Source organism: Periplaneta americana, chromosome 3, assembly GCF_040183065.1.
Source record: "Periplaneta americana isolate PAMFEO1 chromosome 3, P.americana_PAMFEO1_priV1, whole genome shotgun sequence".
NCBI classification, from domain to species: domain Eukaryota; kingdom Metazoa; phylum Arthropoda; class Insecta; order Blattodea; family Blattidae; genus Periplaneta; species Periplaneta americana.
This window is the reverse complement of record NC_091119.1, coordinates 9,664,829-9,680,050: the sequence shown is the minus strand read 5'-3', so window position 1 is coordinate 9,680,050 and position 15,222 is coordinate 9,664,829. Positions and strand designations below refer to the sequence as shown.

At 33.0% G+C, this 15,222-nt stretch overlaps 1 protein-coding gene across 1 annotated transcript in view; it reads left to right on the top strand.

Moving 5' to 3' along the window:
- The window catches only part of LOC138695786 (ras-responsive element-binding protein 1-like), a 333,822-nt gene that overhangs the window by 11,193 nt on the left and 307,407 nt on the right, over window positions 1–15,222 (top strand). The window lies entirely within an intron of this gene.

Genomic DNA, 15,222 nt, shown 5'->3' with positions numbered 1-15,222 from the left:
TATCGATATTTAACGTAAGAACAATGGACGCAGTCAAGTATCGATATGTAACGTAATAACAATGGACGCAGTCAAGTATCGATATTTAACGTAAGAACAATGGACGCAGTCAAGTATCGATATGTAACGTAATAACAATGGACGCAGTCAAGTATCGATATTTAACGTAAGAACAATGGACGCAGTCAAGTATCGATATGTAACGTAATAACAATGGACGCAGTCAAGTATCGATATTTAACGTAAGAACAATGGACGCAGTCAAGTATCGATATGTAACGTAATAACAATGGACGCAGTCAAGTATCGATATTCGGCACTTGGGAATAGCTTCTCTGTTGAGACTGAAATGGTGGCGAGTCGTTGGAAGAACGAAGTGAGATCAATAGGCAATAACTCAAGCTTTATAGGGGAAAAACACTGTTTTTGTAACACTTTCTTCTTTTGTTGCCTGCGCGATATACCTACGTGTAATGAGGAGCATATAATTAATGAGCAATTGTTCAATGTACAGACGAAATCTTAATGCGATCGGGCCACTCAAAGACTCACGCATACATTGATTGTGAACTCTCAGAGTAAAACCATAGTACACAGTATAAATGGTCAACTTTTCAACTGTGAGAAAATAATAATAGTAATAATAATAGTAGTAGTAGTAGTAGTAGTAGTAGTAGTAGTAGTAGGCCTATTATTATTATTATTATTATTATTATTATTATTATTATTATTATTATTATTATTATTCATTGATTATATTATAACCATGCAATAAAAATGTTAGGAATAATTAGGTCAATTACTTATTCTTTTTCAACACCTGACTCTCTTTTAATACTATACTATACATTATACTCGAATATGCATCTGTAGTTTGGAACTCTATAACTAGTGCTGATTCGGCAAAACTGGAAAATATTCAAAGGAAATTTATTTCATTACGTTTGTACAGATTTCTGCCTAATAACTCTGAGTATAACTATGATAAAAAAAATGCGAACACTTTAAATGTCGAAGCCTGTATGCTAGACGTCATGATCTCGATTACTTATTCTTATGTAAGGTCCTTAAAGGAAACATTTGCAAGAGAATAAGTTCTGACTATGTATTATTCGCTGACGATCTTAAAAATTTTTTCGAAAAATCAATAGTGTTGCTGACTGTAAATTTCTTCAGGATGACATTAATTCAAGTACCAATTGGTCAGTTGATAACAGGATGATCATTAATGAATCCAAAACTTACGTCATATCATTTTCACGGAGAACCTCTACACTAAAATATATCTATCATCTAAAAAAATGTATTAATTAACAGAAAAGATTGTATTAGAGATCTCGGTGTATTAATTGACAATAAATTAAACTTTCACAACCACATTGCTTATATTTATAACCATGCAATAAGATTGTTAGGAATAATTCTGCCAATTACTTATTCTTTTTCAACACCTGACTCTCTTTTAATACTATACTATACTATACATCGTACTATACTATACATTAGTGAGATCGAAACTAGAATAATATGCATCTGTAGTTTGGAACTCTATTACTAGTTCTGATTCGGCAAAACTGGAAAATATTCAAAGGAAATTTTATTTCATTATGCTCGTACAGATTCCTGCCTAATAACTCTGAGTATAACTATGATAAAAAATGCGAGCACCTTAAATTTCGAAGCCTGTATGCCAGACGTCATGATCTCGATTACTTATTCTTATGTAAGGTCCTTAAAGGAGACATTTGCTGACGATCTTAAAATTTTTCGAAAAATCAATAGTGTTGCTGACTGTAAATTTCTTCAGGATGACATTAATTCAAGTACCAATTGGTCAGTTGATAACAGGATGATGATTAATGAATCCAAAACTTACGTCATATCATTTTCACGGAGAACCTCTACACTAAAATATATCTATCATCTAAAAAAATGTATTAATTAACAGAAAAGATTGTATTAGAGACCTCGGTGTATTAATTGATAATACATTAAACTTTCACAACCACATTGCTTATATTTATAACCATGCAATAAGAATGTTAGGAATAATTCTGCCAATTATTTATTCTTTTTCAACACCTATACTATACTATACATGTACTATACTATACATTAGTGAGATCGAAACTAGAATAATATGCATCTGTAGTTTGGAACTCTATTACTAGTTCTGATTCGGCAAAACTGGAAAATATTCAAAGGAAATTTTATTTCATTATGCTCGTACAGATTCCTGCCTAATAACTCTGAGTATAACTATGATAAAAAATGCGAGCACCTTAAATTTCGAAGCCTGTATGCCAGACGTCATGATCTCGATTACTTATTCTTATGTAAGGTCCTTAAAGGTGACATTTTTGTCAATCTTTCTTAAACAGTGTCAGCCTTCGTATTCCTATGAAGGACATGAGACAAACTCTCTTCTACATCAGTTATTGCGAAACATATGAAACGTAGCCTTATAATAAGAAAATTAACCTTTTTCTTACTCTTGTTTGTTTATGTCTTCCCCAATGTTCTCTACTCAGCATTTCGAATACTGTGTACTCAGTTTCGTGGTCTTAAAGTTGCTGCTGACACATCCGGTGCTGAATTTCATTTCTAAGGCGGCTTTTTGCTTTGTTCCTCTTAAAAGATGCTGTTTCTTTCAGCCAGCACAACGGAACGCTATCTCCATAATGACGACGACGTTTGTAACTATCTTCTCAGTTTACTGCACAGTTCTGTTAACACATGACTGTTGCTCCTGTTTCTTGTGTATCTATAAGAAACGCAACGTTAATAGTAGGTATTCAAAATGTTGTTTTGTTTTTAGATGCGTAGGCTATCTATACGTGACATAAATGCATTCTTTTAGTTTAGTTTTTAAATCCATATTAAAGCATTTTCGTATTTATGAGATAGGCCTATATGCTTTCTTAATGATTATTGTATATAGACCTAACATATAATTTCAGGGGATTATTCCTCAAGATGTTTCAAACAAAGAAAGTTAAATACAATGTCGTTTGTTTTTACTTCCTTTTCGAGATAAAATTGTTTTATATTAAACATTCACAGCGTGTTTTAGGAAAGCCATTGATTTAATTCCCAATACGCTCCGTCGTTTTAAGAGAGCAGAGTATTATGATAATAAATGATTGAAATAATTTTAGTTTTGTCGTTTAAATGTGCAGAAATTTGTTCCTAATAAATGTAACATTGTAAAATTACGATACATCTACTGGGAGGCAAACTGCGGTACTCTATTGCATCTTCGTTGGCTATCAGCTGCTTTGATTCGAAACTTTGTACACAAGACACGACACATGACAATCCTCTCGAGTCTCTTATGTTTCGAGCTGAAACAGGAACATTTATTACTAATTACTAGGGACCTCAATTTGCCCCAGGGCGCATGGAAATAAGGTTAGCTGTTCATAGACTATATTGACGTGACATATTTGTCGCATGCCACAGCATGTTGTTTGAGCTCAAGTTGACGTTCTATTCAGGATTAAAAACTAGACCTCATAGACTGTTTCCTACAATTTAAATTATTTCTTCATTTATCTAATTCATTTATTTTCACTGTCCAGAGTTAAGACTTTAAGGTCTTCTTTTCCACTCAACCAGTATAAAAATGCATAGCAAATATAAATAACAGCAACACAGAAAACAATGGAATAATAACAGTAATATTAATGATTATGATAATAATAATAATAATAATAATAATAATAATAATAATAATAATACTTTATTGCCAGAACACATATATATATGTATATATATATAAAGGGTAAACGGGAGAAACGAACAATGTCACAATTCCTTTAAGGGTAATGTTGTTATTTAATTCACTGTATTACTACAAACTTTAGTGTTATTTTTACCAAAAATGGTGAAGGAGAATTAAGGCCACGGATACACTCATCATTTCAAGTAGAAACACCAATAAATTTTGCAGTAATATACTGAAATGGATTATTATCTGACCCTTAATGGAAATGTGACATTGTTCGTTTTTCCCGTGTACCCTTCATATATATATTTCTTTTTCATATAAAACACTCTAGCACCCCCAGAAAGGGTACTTACATACAGCTCAGGGGACATTTCACATAATGTTAAGACATTTTATTGGATAACAAAGTAAAAAGAAAAGACGAAAGAACACAGATATCACAATAATTGAACTTTAAATTTTCTCTCTAAACAGCAATTTTTAATTGATTTTGTATGTTCGGGAATTCTGCTATTATCATGTTTATAAACCCTTGGACCGAAGTTGCTACTGTGATTATAAGCTACAGTTGTGGTACATTTAGGTTCAGTCAAGCATATGTTGTCTGATCTTATGGTTTTATATTTATGTAAGTATAAATTAAATGTAAATTATAAATTTGGGGCCAAAAGAGATTAAGTTACAGGAAGGAGAATGGAGAAAGTTACACAACGCAGAACTGCATGCATTGTACTCTTTACCTGACATTAGAAACATTACATTCAGACGTTTGAGATGGGCAGGGCATGTAGCACGTATGGGCGAATCCAGAAATGCATATGGAGTGTAACTTGGGAGGCCGAAGGGAAAAAGACCTTTGGGAAGGCCGAGACGTCGATGGGAGGATAATATTAAAATGGATTTGAGGGAGGTGGAATGTGATGGTAGAGAATGGATTAATCTTGCACAGAATAGGGACTGATGGCGGGCTTATGTGAGGACGGCAATGAACCTCCGGGTTCCATTTGTAAGTCTAAATTAAATATATTTCGGTTTTTATGTAAGAAATTCATTAATACATTGCTAAAAATTTGATGAAAGTCAAATACTTTAAATTCTGAATACAACAGTTCTGAAGGATATTCGAGAAGTTTATTAAGGCATATTTTTATTGTTCTTTTCTGTAGCGGAGTTATTGGCATGAGAGAGGTACTATAATATGCTCTATAATGTCGTATTGTAATATAGCGTGTACTAATGCGAGGTGAATCAGTCGTGAATTATGGACAGTCAAGTAATTTCGTAGGATGACAAAATAGTGAATAATTTTTCTTAATCTATTGCACAGAAAAAGAACGTAAATGTTGGTCGATTAGTATTCCGAGAGGAATTCATTTAGAATAGGAAATAGGATTCATTTAGAATAGAACAATCTAATAGTTGATAGGCATCGTTAAATAACCGAATAAGAAAAGGAGATCAGAGGTTTCGCATTCGACCATCCACTTGAGAGTTCGGGTATGAACTTAGAAGTGTGTTAATACAATTGTAGTATTTTGTCAGCAGTGTTAGGTTATTGTAAAAGTAATTCTCAGCAATTTATGCATCGTTGACAACATCCATAGTGCTGGTTGGTGTGCGATGTTGGATTACAAAAACCCACCCATGGGGTGGGGGGGGGACCGACATCTCCCCTCCTCGCGCTTGCACCACGGATCATTAGCTGTAACGACCCGATTTTCGCCGGTACCACACATTCCAGATTCAGGCATCGGCGTTGTCTACTGCATCAAATTATGTCTTAACCCGTACTACCTCTCGACGCGGTCAATGGAAGCTGAGTCTAGTGCAAATATGAGAATGATAATGTTGGCAGCGAATGGCTTGTACTTCACAGTTATTTTTAGTTAAGGGGAGAGGATGGTATTTTTTAAAACGTTTTTCCTGTTTGGTGTAAAATATTAATTTTTTGTATGTAGAGAGCTCATAGCTGTAGGAACTCAACCAAATACAATATTTTGAAAAAGAAAAATATTTGGGGGCCCAAATTTGAAAAAATATACCCAATGCAGGATTGTACTAAAACCGATATATCTAAACCATTTTTAAAGATAGAATCAAACTTTTTTTTTGCAATGTATTTGCAAAAACATGTTCTACAAACTGTCTGTAACAGAATTTTGATAAAAATACTACTACTTACTTGTAAAATACTACTACTTACTTACTGGCTTTTAAGGAACCCGGAGGTTCATTGCCGCCCTCACATAAGCCCGCCATTGGTCCCTATCCTGAGCAAGACTAATCCATTCTCTATCATCATATCTCACCTCCCTCAAATCCATTTTAATATGATCTTCCCATCTACGTCTCGGCCTCCCTAAAGGTCTTTTTCCCTCCGGCCTCCCAACTAACACTCTATATGCATTTCTGGATTCGCCCATACGTGCTACATGTCCTGCCCATCTCAAACGTCTGGATTTAATGTTCCTAATTATGTCAGGTGAAGAGTACAATGCGTGCAGTTCTGTGTTGTGTAACTTTCTCCATTCTCCTGTAACTTCATCCCTCTTAGCCCCAAATATTTTCCTAAGCACCTTATTCTCAAACACCCTTAACCTATGTTCCTCTCTCAAAGTGAGAGTCCAAGTTTCACAACCATAAAGAATAACTGTTTTATAAATTCCAACTTTCAGCTTTTTTGAGAGCAGACTGGATGACGAAAGCTCCTCAACCGAATAATAACAGGCATTTCCCACATTTATTCTGCGTTTAATTTCCTCTCAAGTGCCAGTACAGCATACCAAAAATAATAGGCCTAGATTTGTCCTTATTTCCATGACAACTGGTTGGACCTATTCGTAACACATTTTTCCGTTTCGAAGGAAAGTAGGACACTTAACAACTTGACTCATTTCGTCTTCTTATCCATAGTCACAAAAAGGTAAACGCTATGTAGCCTATTTTTGGTTATTCCTTCCATTACCTGTTAATTATGTCTAATTACTTAATTATATTTAATTACTTCTTCAGAAGAACTTTGAAAGCAGTGATAATTAGTCTAACGCAGAAAGTTAAATGTGATACAGTTTGTCGTGCTCAAAGCTTTGTGGTATCCTCTACGTCGGAGGATATTCAATCGACCGTAAAAACCGCACGGAAACTTGTAAATTGACGCGAGGCGTGAAATATGAATGTCTCCAAGAAATTGATCTGTTACGTGCCAGAACTCCTGCCTCCCAACTACTTTTATGCCGAATTATCAGAGCTTCTTGCTGCGCAATTGTCTTCAAACTTAGCCTCGAGTGTGTCGGAAGTTCATACTGGTTTGTTAACTGGCTTAGGATTTTAAAATGTTTATATTTCATTTGACCTGCAACGACTTCACAGCTCAAGCGACTATAAATATAATCGATTAAAAAATCGTTCGTTTAATTGAATCGTTTATTTCTAAAACTCCACAAGTGACAAAAACAAAACTTCTGAGAAACCAATAAAAACTGTTTAGTTTCATTACTTATATTTTTATGGTCAAAATGTATTTAACAAGTGTTATTAGTTGCTAAATATGAGGTTTATTTACCATTAATTGTGTTTTATAATATAAATAACGTCCCCAAAAAATTAAATTAATTAGGATGTTATGGGGTTTTTCCAACAAACAAACTGAAACTAAGAAAAGCATTGCAGCATTTGCAGATGACACAAGTATAGTAATTACAGCCAATAACTCCAACACATTCCAATCTTCAACAGACGGATTTCTCTTCAAAATATATGACTGGTTCTCAGTCAATGAATTGGTATTAAAATGTAACAAAACTAACATAATTCAATTTAAATCCTGTCCAAATTCAACGTCGCAAATTTCTAGCGCAATAATTAACAATAGATCCCTATTAGAAACAACAACAACCAAATTTCTTGGCTTAAAAATCGATAATGTGTTAAATTGGAAAAATCATATTAAAGGAATTGCCCCCAAACTAAATTCAGCTTGTTTTGCTATTAGATCTATGCGAAAGATAGTAAATATCAATACCTTAAAAACAATATACTTTGCATACTTCCACTCGGTAATGAGTTTTGGAATAATATTCTGGGGAAATTCCACAGATAGTAACAATATATTTCTATTACAAAAAAGAGTAATTAGAATAATAGTAGGTACCAAATCTAGGGAATCGTGTAGGACTATTTTAAAAAAACTACAAACAATGTCCATGGCTTGTCAGTATATTTAGTTAATAATCTTCCTCGTATGTAATCGTGAAAACTTTGTAACGTATTCAACAGTTCATAGCATAAATACACGTCAAAAAAATGACTTTCATACTCCATCGGCAAGTCTATCGTGCTATCAAAAAGGAGTGCGTTATATGGCAGTAAACATTTTAATAGCCTCCCTATCCATATAAAAAATGAAACTCAAAACATAAAATTATTTAGGGCCAAATTAAAGCAGTACCTAATTTCTCACGCCTTCTATTCTGTTGGTGAATTCATGACATTCAATAACACTTCATGAAATTGATACTAAAACTATGTGTTGTACTAGTAGACTATATTGTAAATCTCTTCTGTATATATTTCATCTAAACTGTGACTATAAATTAAGATTTTATAATAGTATTAAGTTTTTTGACTTGTTCCATATTCTAGCTGTAAGCAATGTATGAATACCATGGAATGTTAATAAATACAATACAATACAATTGCCTTTTTCCAAGTAACAGGGTGAATGAAAGTATGTATGAGCAAACTTTATAATCTATGTAAAAACTACAGTATGAAATCACAAAAAAATTAAAGTTTTTCTGTTGCAACAGACATTTTTCTTATCAGGACTTATTATTTTTCTAGTCTTCGCTTCCACTGTCATTGCTATCTTTGTTGGTGGTAGGCCATGTGTACAGTTCTGTGTAGAACCCTTTCACTTCATCCGGTATGTACTATAAAATCTTCTTAAGGTCATCCATTTTTTAACATTGATTGGTAGCGTCGATCTGTTATGAGCTAGGTATGTTGGCAGTTCAAACGGTAAATTTTCAGCACAAACACTTTTCTCAGAAATTCGAATAGTGCATACTTCTGCCGGTACAATGCTGTCAATGAACTCTCTACAAAGAGCTTTACCTTTTTGTTCATTGCAGTAAAAAAACTAATTAACCTTCGAAATTTTAAAATGTACCTTTTTATCTTTTGGTACACCACGGCCATAAGATGAATCAAACATACTAGATAGCTTATAAAATTTTCGCCACCAAGCTTTGAAGTTAACCACATCATTAGCTGTGACTCGTTTTACCTTGAACCTAGACGAGTTCTCAATAATCCTCATTAGCAACATTTTCATCACTTGAACTAACCATCTTGTAACAAAATACTCAAAACAGATAATAATAGTAAGGGCAACACTTAATCAGCAATAGACAGAACAAAACACTGATCCGGCTGTGACTGAAATCACCTGTTGGGTGCCACAGTGCTGCTGTCAGCAATACTGAGAGTAATAGCAATAACACAAGTAATAGAAATAGTTACAGCAATAGCAATAATGAGAGTAATAGCAATAACACAAGTAATAGAAATAGTTACAGCAATAGCAATAATGAGAGTAATAGCAATAACACAAGTAATAGAAATAGTTACAGCAATAGCAATAAAAGGAGTAATAGCAATATCACAAGTAATAGAAATAGTTATAGCAATAAGCTGACTCGTTTCTTCGAAAAACACCATATGTGATGTTGGTTGTGGGGTTTTTACAATAAATGCATATTTCTTGTCCAATTTTTTACATATTACAGTCATGCTAGATATAAGGTTTTTATATCAAAAGATGTGCATTCATGCTGACAATCAAAATCCACAAAAAAAACGCATTTTGTAAAAAATGTCGGTTGTGACATTTTTACAATAAAAGATTCAATTGTACTTCTTACGGTAAAGTGTGTTCAAGGAGCGTACGTACGTAATGTTTCAAGAAAAGCATAATACACAAAAATGTTATAAAAATATTTTACTGCTTCCAAAAATATATTTACACATCGCAGAAACTTCTATTCGCTGTAGATGTGACTTTTATATCGATTGATTGACTTTACATAACACTCGAAGTAATACATGAGCAAACATCGAACCCACAACATGTGTGCTCCGGCAGGCAAATGGAACTATTGCTTCATAATTTATGTTTGTTTAGTGAAATTGGCCACTGGATAAACTACTGTATCATCAGAGGAGATGTCCCTTGCGTGAAACCTTGTGGAAGAAGCATGTCAATTTTATGGATGTGAAATTAGTCTGTAAATATCAGATGCTTTGTCGGCTTTCAAGTAAGTAATTTTTTTGAAAATCGAACTCAAAAACTACTTCGTAACTAGTTGCTCTCAAGCTATACGTGAAACTCCGTTTATGTCGGAAAATAAAAAGGAATACATTGCGTAACATCAAGATTAGGATAGTAAAACATTCACTGTTTGTCCCATTTCAGATGTTTATCGATAATGATTCCTAAATATTTAACCTCTGAAGATTAATTTATAATTGGGAAATTATCTACAATAAATTTCGGAACGACCAAGATTGTGTAACTTAATGTTTTGGGAGGAATTAGGCAGTTTATAAGATTTACTAATTAAAGGAAAAGGAATAACTGTAGTTTTAGCAATGTTAAGAGAAAGAATATTCGAATCAAACTATGCTTTTATTAATTTTAAACCATTATTTGCTTTAAAATAGGCTAAGTGTTGTATCAGTACTCCTATTATTGCTATTGCTATTGCTATTTCTATTACTTGTGTTATTGCTATTAATTCTATTATTGCTATCGCTGTAACTGTTTCTATTACTTGTGTTATTGCTATTACTCCTATTATTGCTATTGCTGTAACTATTTCTATTACTTGTGTTATTGCTATTACTCCTATTATTGCTATTGCTATAACTATTTCTATTACTTGTGTTATTGCTATTACTAGTATTATTGCTATTGCTATAACTGTTTCTATTACTTATGTTATTGCTATTACTCCAATTATTGCTATTTCTATAACTGTTTCTATTACTTGTGTTATTGCTATTACTCCTATTATTGCTATTGCTATAACTGTTTCTATTACTTGTGTTATTGCTATTAATTCTATTATTGATATTGCTATAACTATTTATATTACTTGTGTTATTGCTATTACTCCCATTATTGCTATTGCTATAACTATTTCTATTACTTGTGTTATTGCTATTACTTCTATTATTGCTATTGCTGTAACTGTTTCTATTACTTGTGTTATTGCTATTACTCCTATTATTGCTATTGCTAGAACTGTTTCTATTACTTGTGTTATTGCTATTAATTCTATTATTGCTATTGCTGTAACTGTTTCTGTTACTTGTGTTATTGCTATTACTCCTATTATTGCTATTGCTATAACTATTTCTATTACTTGTATTATTGCTATTACTCCCAATATTGCTATTGCTATAACTGTTTCTATTACTTGTGTTATTGCTATTACTTCCATTATTGCTATTGCTGTAACTGTTTCTATTACTTGTGTTATTGTTATTACTCCCATTATTGCTATTGCTATAACTATTTCTATTACTTGTGTTATTGTTATTACTCCTATTATTGCTATTGCTATAACTATTTCTATTACTTGTGTTATTGCTATTACTCTCATTATTGCTATTGCTATAACTGTTTCTATTACTTGTGTTATTGCTATTACTCCCATTATTGCTATTGCCATAACTATTTCTATTACTTGTGATATTGCTATTACTCCTATTATTGCTATTGCTGTAACTGTTTCTATTACTTGTGTTATTGCTATTAATTCTATTATTGCTATTGCTGTAACTGTTTCTATTACTTGTGTTATTGCTATTAATTCTATTATTACTATTGCTATAACTATTTCTATTACTTGTGTTATTGCTATTACTCCTATTATTGCTATTGCTATAACTGTTTCTATTACTTGTGTTATTGCTATTACTCCTATTATTGCTATTGCTATAACTGTTTCTATTACTGTGTTATTGCTATTAATTCTATTATTGCTATCGCTGTAACTGTTTCTATTACTTGTGTTATTGCTATTACTCCTATTATTGCTGTTGCTGTAACTATTTCTATTACTTGTGATATTGCTATTACTCCTATTATTGCTATTGATATAACTGTTTTTATTGCTTGTGTTATTGCTATTACTCATATTATTGCTATTGCTATAACTATTTCTATTACTTGTGTTAATGTTATTACTCCCATTAATGCTATTGCTATAACTATTTCTATTACTCCTATTATTACTATCACTAGTACTCATATTATTGCTACTACTCATACTACAACTGTTGTTATTTCTACGATTGCTATTATTGAAAATATTACTACTCCTATTAGCGTCGTGCATTACAGGCGCTATGTTCGATTAGAGTTTGTGGAGTATGGTGAAGTTCGATATTCGCCGATCTTCGCTCTGCAAAATGAGGCCTGTCGTATTTGTTCCATCTTGTTATAGGCTACAGTAAAAATATTCGCTGTCCTCCACTCATGTTTTAAATGCCAAAGAATTTTAGCACAGATCTTGCGATTGCTTTTTCATATTAAATTTATTTAATTATTTAATTTTATTTAACTAGAGTACAAATTAAAACTATAAAGCAAAAATGTTTCTATTCACTACCGCAAGAGCCAGGCTCGTGTATGGTGTGGTTTTAGCCAATAGTATAACATAAAATTTACAAGGAGAGTTTACTAAATACAGTAAGTAACTTAATTCAAACCAATAAATAACAAACAAGAGCTAAAAAAAGAATAAATAGAAAAGGAGAGGAAAAAACACATTTAATATAAATTGACAATCAGACAGAAGCCAGTGATATTCAATAAAAACATGAATATAGTCGACAGAAATAAAAGGTAAAAAAAATACACACATTTGTTAATATATATCATGCATAATTTTATAAATTTATTTTTAAAACCTTCAATTTTAAAGTATTTCAAATTTGGAAAATGGTTTGTAATTTTATTGTGAAGTCTTGGGCCGAAACTAGCATCTTATTTAAGAGCTGCACTTGTATGACATTTAGGCTCAATTAATGGGAAAGTAGACTTGTCTTCGAGTATGATATTCATGTCGATTAGATTTATGTTTTAAAGGGTGCGTCAGAAAGAACGGATGGATTTCAAACTATCGATACGCAACGAGGAGAGGGATATAGTGAGGGGGGACCACGACTATTGGGTCAGCCATAGAATGCAGTTTCAGTTGAGAACATGGTGTTGGTCTGACGTACAACGTGCTTCCATCGTAGAGACATTTTTGAAAAATGAAGAGTCTGTGATCGCCACTCAGGACTCATTTCGACATCGGATGTCACGCTAGGATTCCAACTCGGAATACAATTTTGCGATGGGTGGCTTCATTTCGTATCACAGGTTCAACATTAAAGAAGAAATCACCTGGACGAAATTCTATTGCACTGAGATTGTCCGAGGCTACGGTAAGATCTCGCGCCCTGCGACTTCTTTCTTTGGGACCATTTGAAGGCGTAAGTTTGTAAACATCGATCACATACACTGGACGAACTGAAGACAGCGATTCGCGAAGAAATCGTGGCAATTGCACCAGCTATGACTGTGAAAGTGATGGCGAACATCAGAAAACGCCTCGATGCCTGTATTGAAAGCCAAGGACATCATATGGATGATGTTGTTTTCCATAAATAAACTGCATGTATTGATGAATATGTTGATAACAATAAATTTTTGATTTGATGAATCCTTACAATTTTCTTGCCATGTGAAATCCATCCGTTCTTTCTGACGCACCCTGTATTTTATTTCTGTGGTAGTAAGTTAGTAAACTATATTTATAAATGTCTTCAATAAACAAGGCAAAGGTTTTAATGTTTTGGTTGGCTCTCTCATGTTCGAACATTGTAGTACACTAACGCCTGTAACTTGATGTTATTGTCACAATTATTTTAGTGCTGCTTTTACCATTGCTATTACACCTATTATTGCTACTACTTCTATATTGCTACTATTGCAAATATTGCTACCACTATTGATGTTACTGCCACTCTTAGGATTTACTAGTACTGTCACTGCCACCACTTCTGCTGCTCCTGTCACTATTGTATTGCGGCCACTTACTATTATTTTTCTGCCATTATTGCTATAACTGCTGCTATTTCTACTACAGTTCTTGAAGAACCTTGGAAGTTGGCTGCTTTCTCGAGCTGACACTAAATAATTAATACACTGCAGGACTTCATAACGTAGAATTAGAACGACATCAGATCTTCAACTAAAAAAATAAAATACGTCATACTAAAAAAAATGCAAACGTATGTCGCAGGCGGGTTTCGATTCCAAGACCATAGCTTCCACGCAACAATCAGGGGAGACGTAGGCTCAAATATACTGTTATATGTAATTAATGGCTGATTCCACAATTTTTTAGATATCCGTCTGAAATTTGGTACAGTTATTAACAATGACTGACTCTATTATGGTACTTAATTACAATACCTTATCATGTCAGGAAGCCTAATTACGAACCCATCTAACCTAACCTGATATCACAAAATATAAGGAACATTTTCTCATGATGTATTAAAGATATGGTTCTAAAATTTTGTACACATTTTTCCTACATCATATGTAACACATTTCTGTAGACAGGATTTTAAAACTTCAGTTGATTCTTTTTTCAAAATAAATTTTAAAAAATGTAGTAGTATTTAAAATCATTGCTTTGCTAAATTTTTAATTTAGTAGTCTGACCCAATATTTTGGGTTTGCCCTGCGACACAGAATAGCCGACAATAAAATTTAAAATGAAAAATTATATAAACAGGTTTCAGACAAAAGTGATTAAGACATAAGAAAAAAAAAATAAAACCAAGTGTAATTGAAATTGAATGTACACCATAAAGATGCTGACGAAATATCGCTACAGAAAATTTGATAATGGTGGTGACGATGGCATCTTGAAGATCTCTCGTCAGCTTGTATTTTTCTCTCCACTTTACAAAGGCTTTTGGAATGGTGCCTCTCGCTCCGAAGAAGAGACCGGTAACTGTGATTTTTTCTGTGTTGTATTTCGCCGATAGGTACTAAATCGTGGGCTCGTAGATTTTCTTTTTCTCTTCGTTCACTTCAGATGGTTGAGTGGCTGAGATTTCAAATCTGATGGTAGGATCAATTATTTCGGCTGTCTGTTTATTCCTTATTCTTTAAATATTCACTTCAAAACAAATTTTCTGTAGATAAATTTGCACTATGCAATAATGAAGGAGTGTTCAAATTTCCATTACTTTATCTCAAATAGTTTCTGAGAAAATGTTCCTTCTTTATTGAAAATTGGGTACTGCGAACAAGTCCTAAAGTTTGAATGTGCATGTCACATGATTAATAATTTTTTTACCTCTTGTGACTCACAAGAACAAAAACAACAGACGCTGTTTATAGCACACGAAAGACTGAT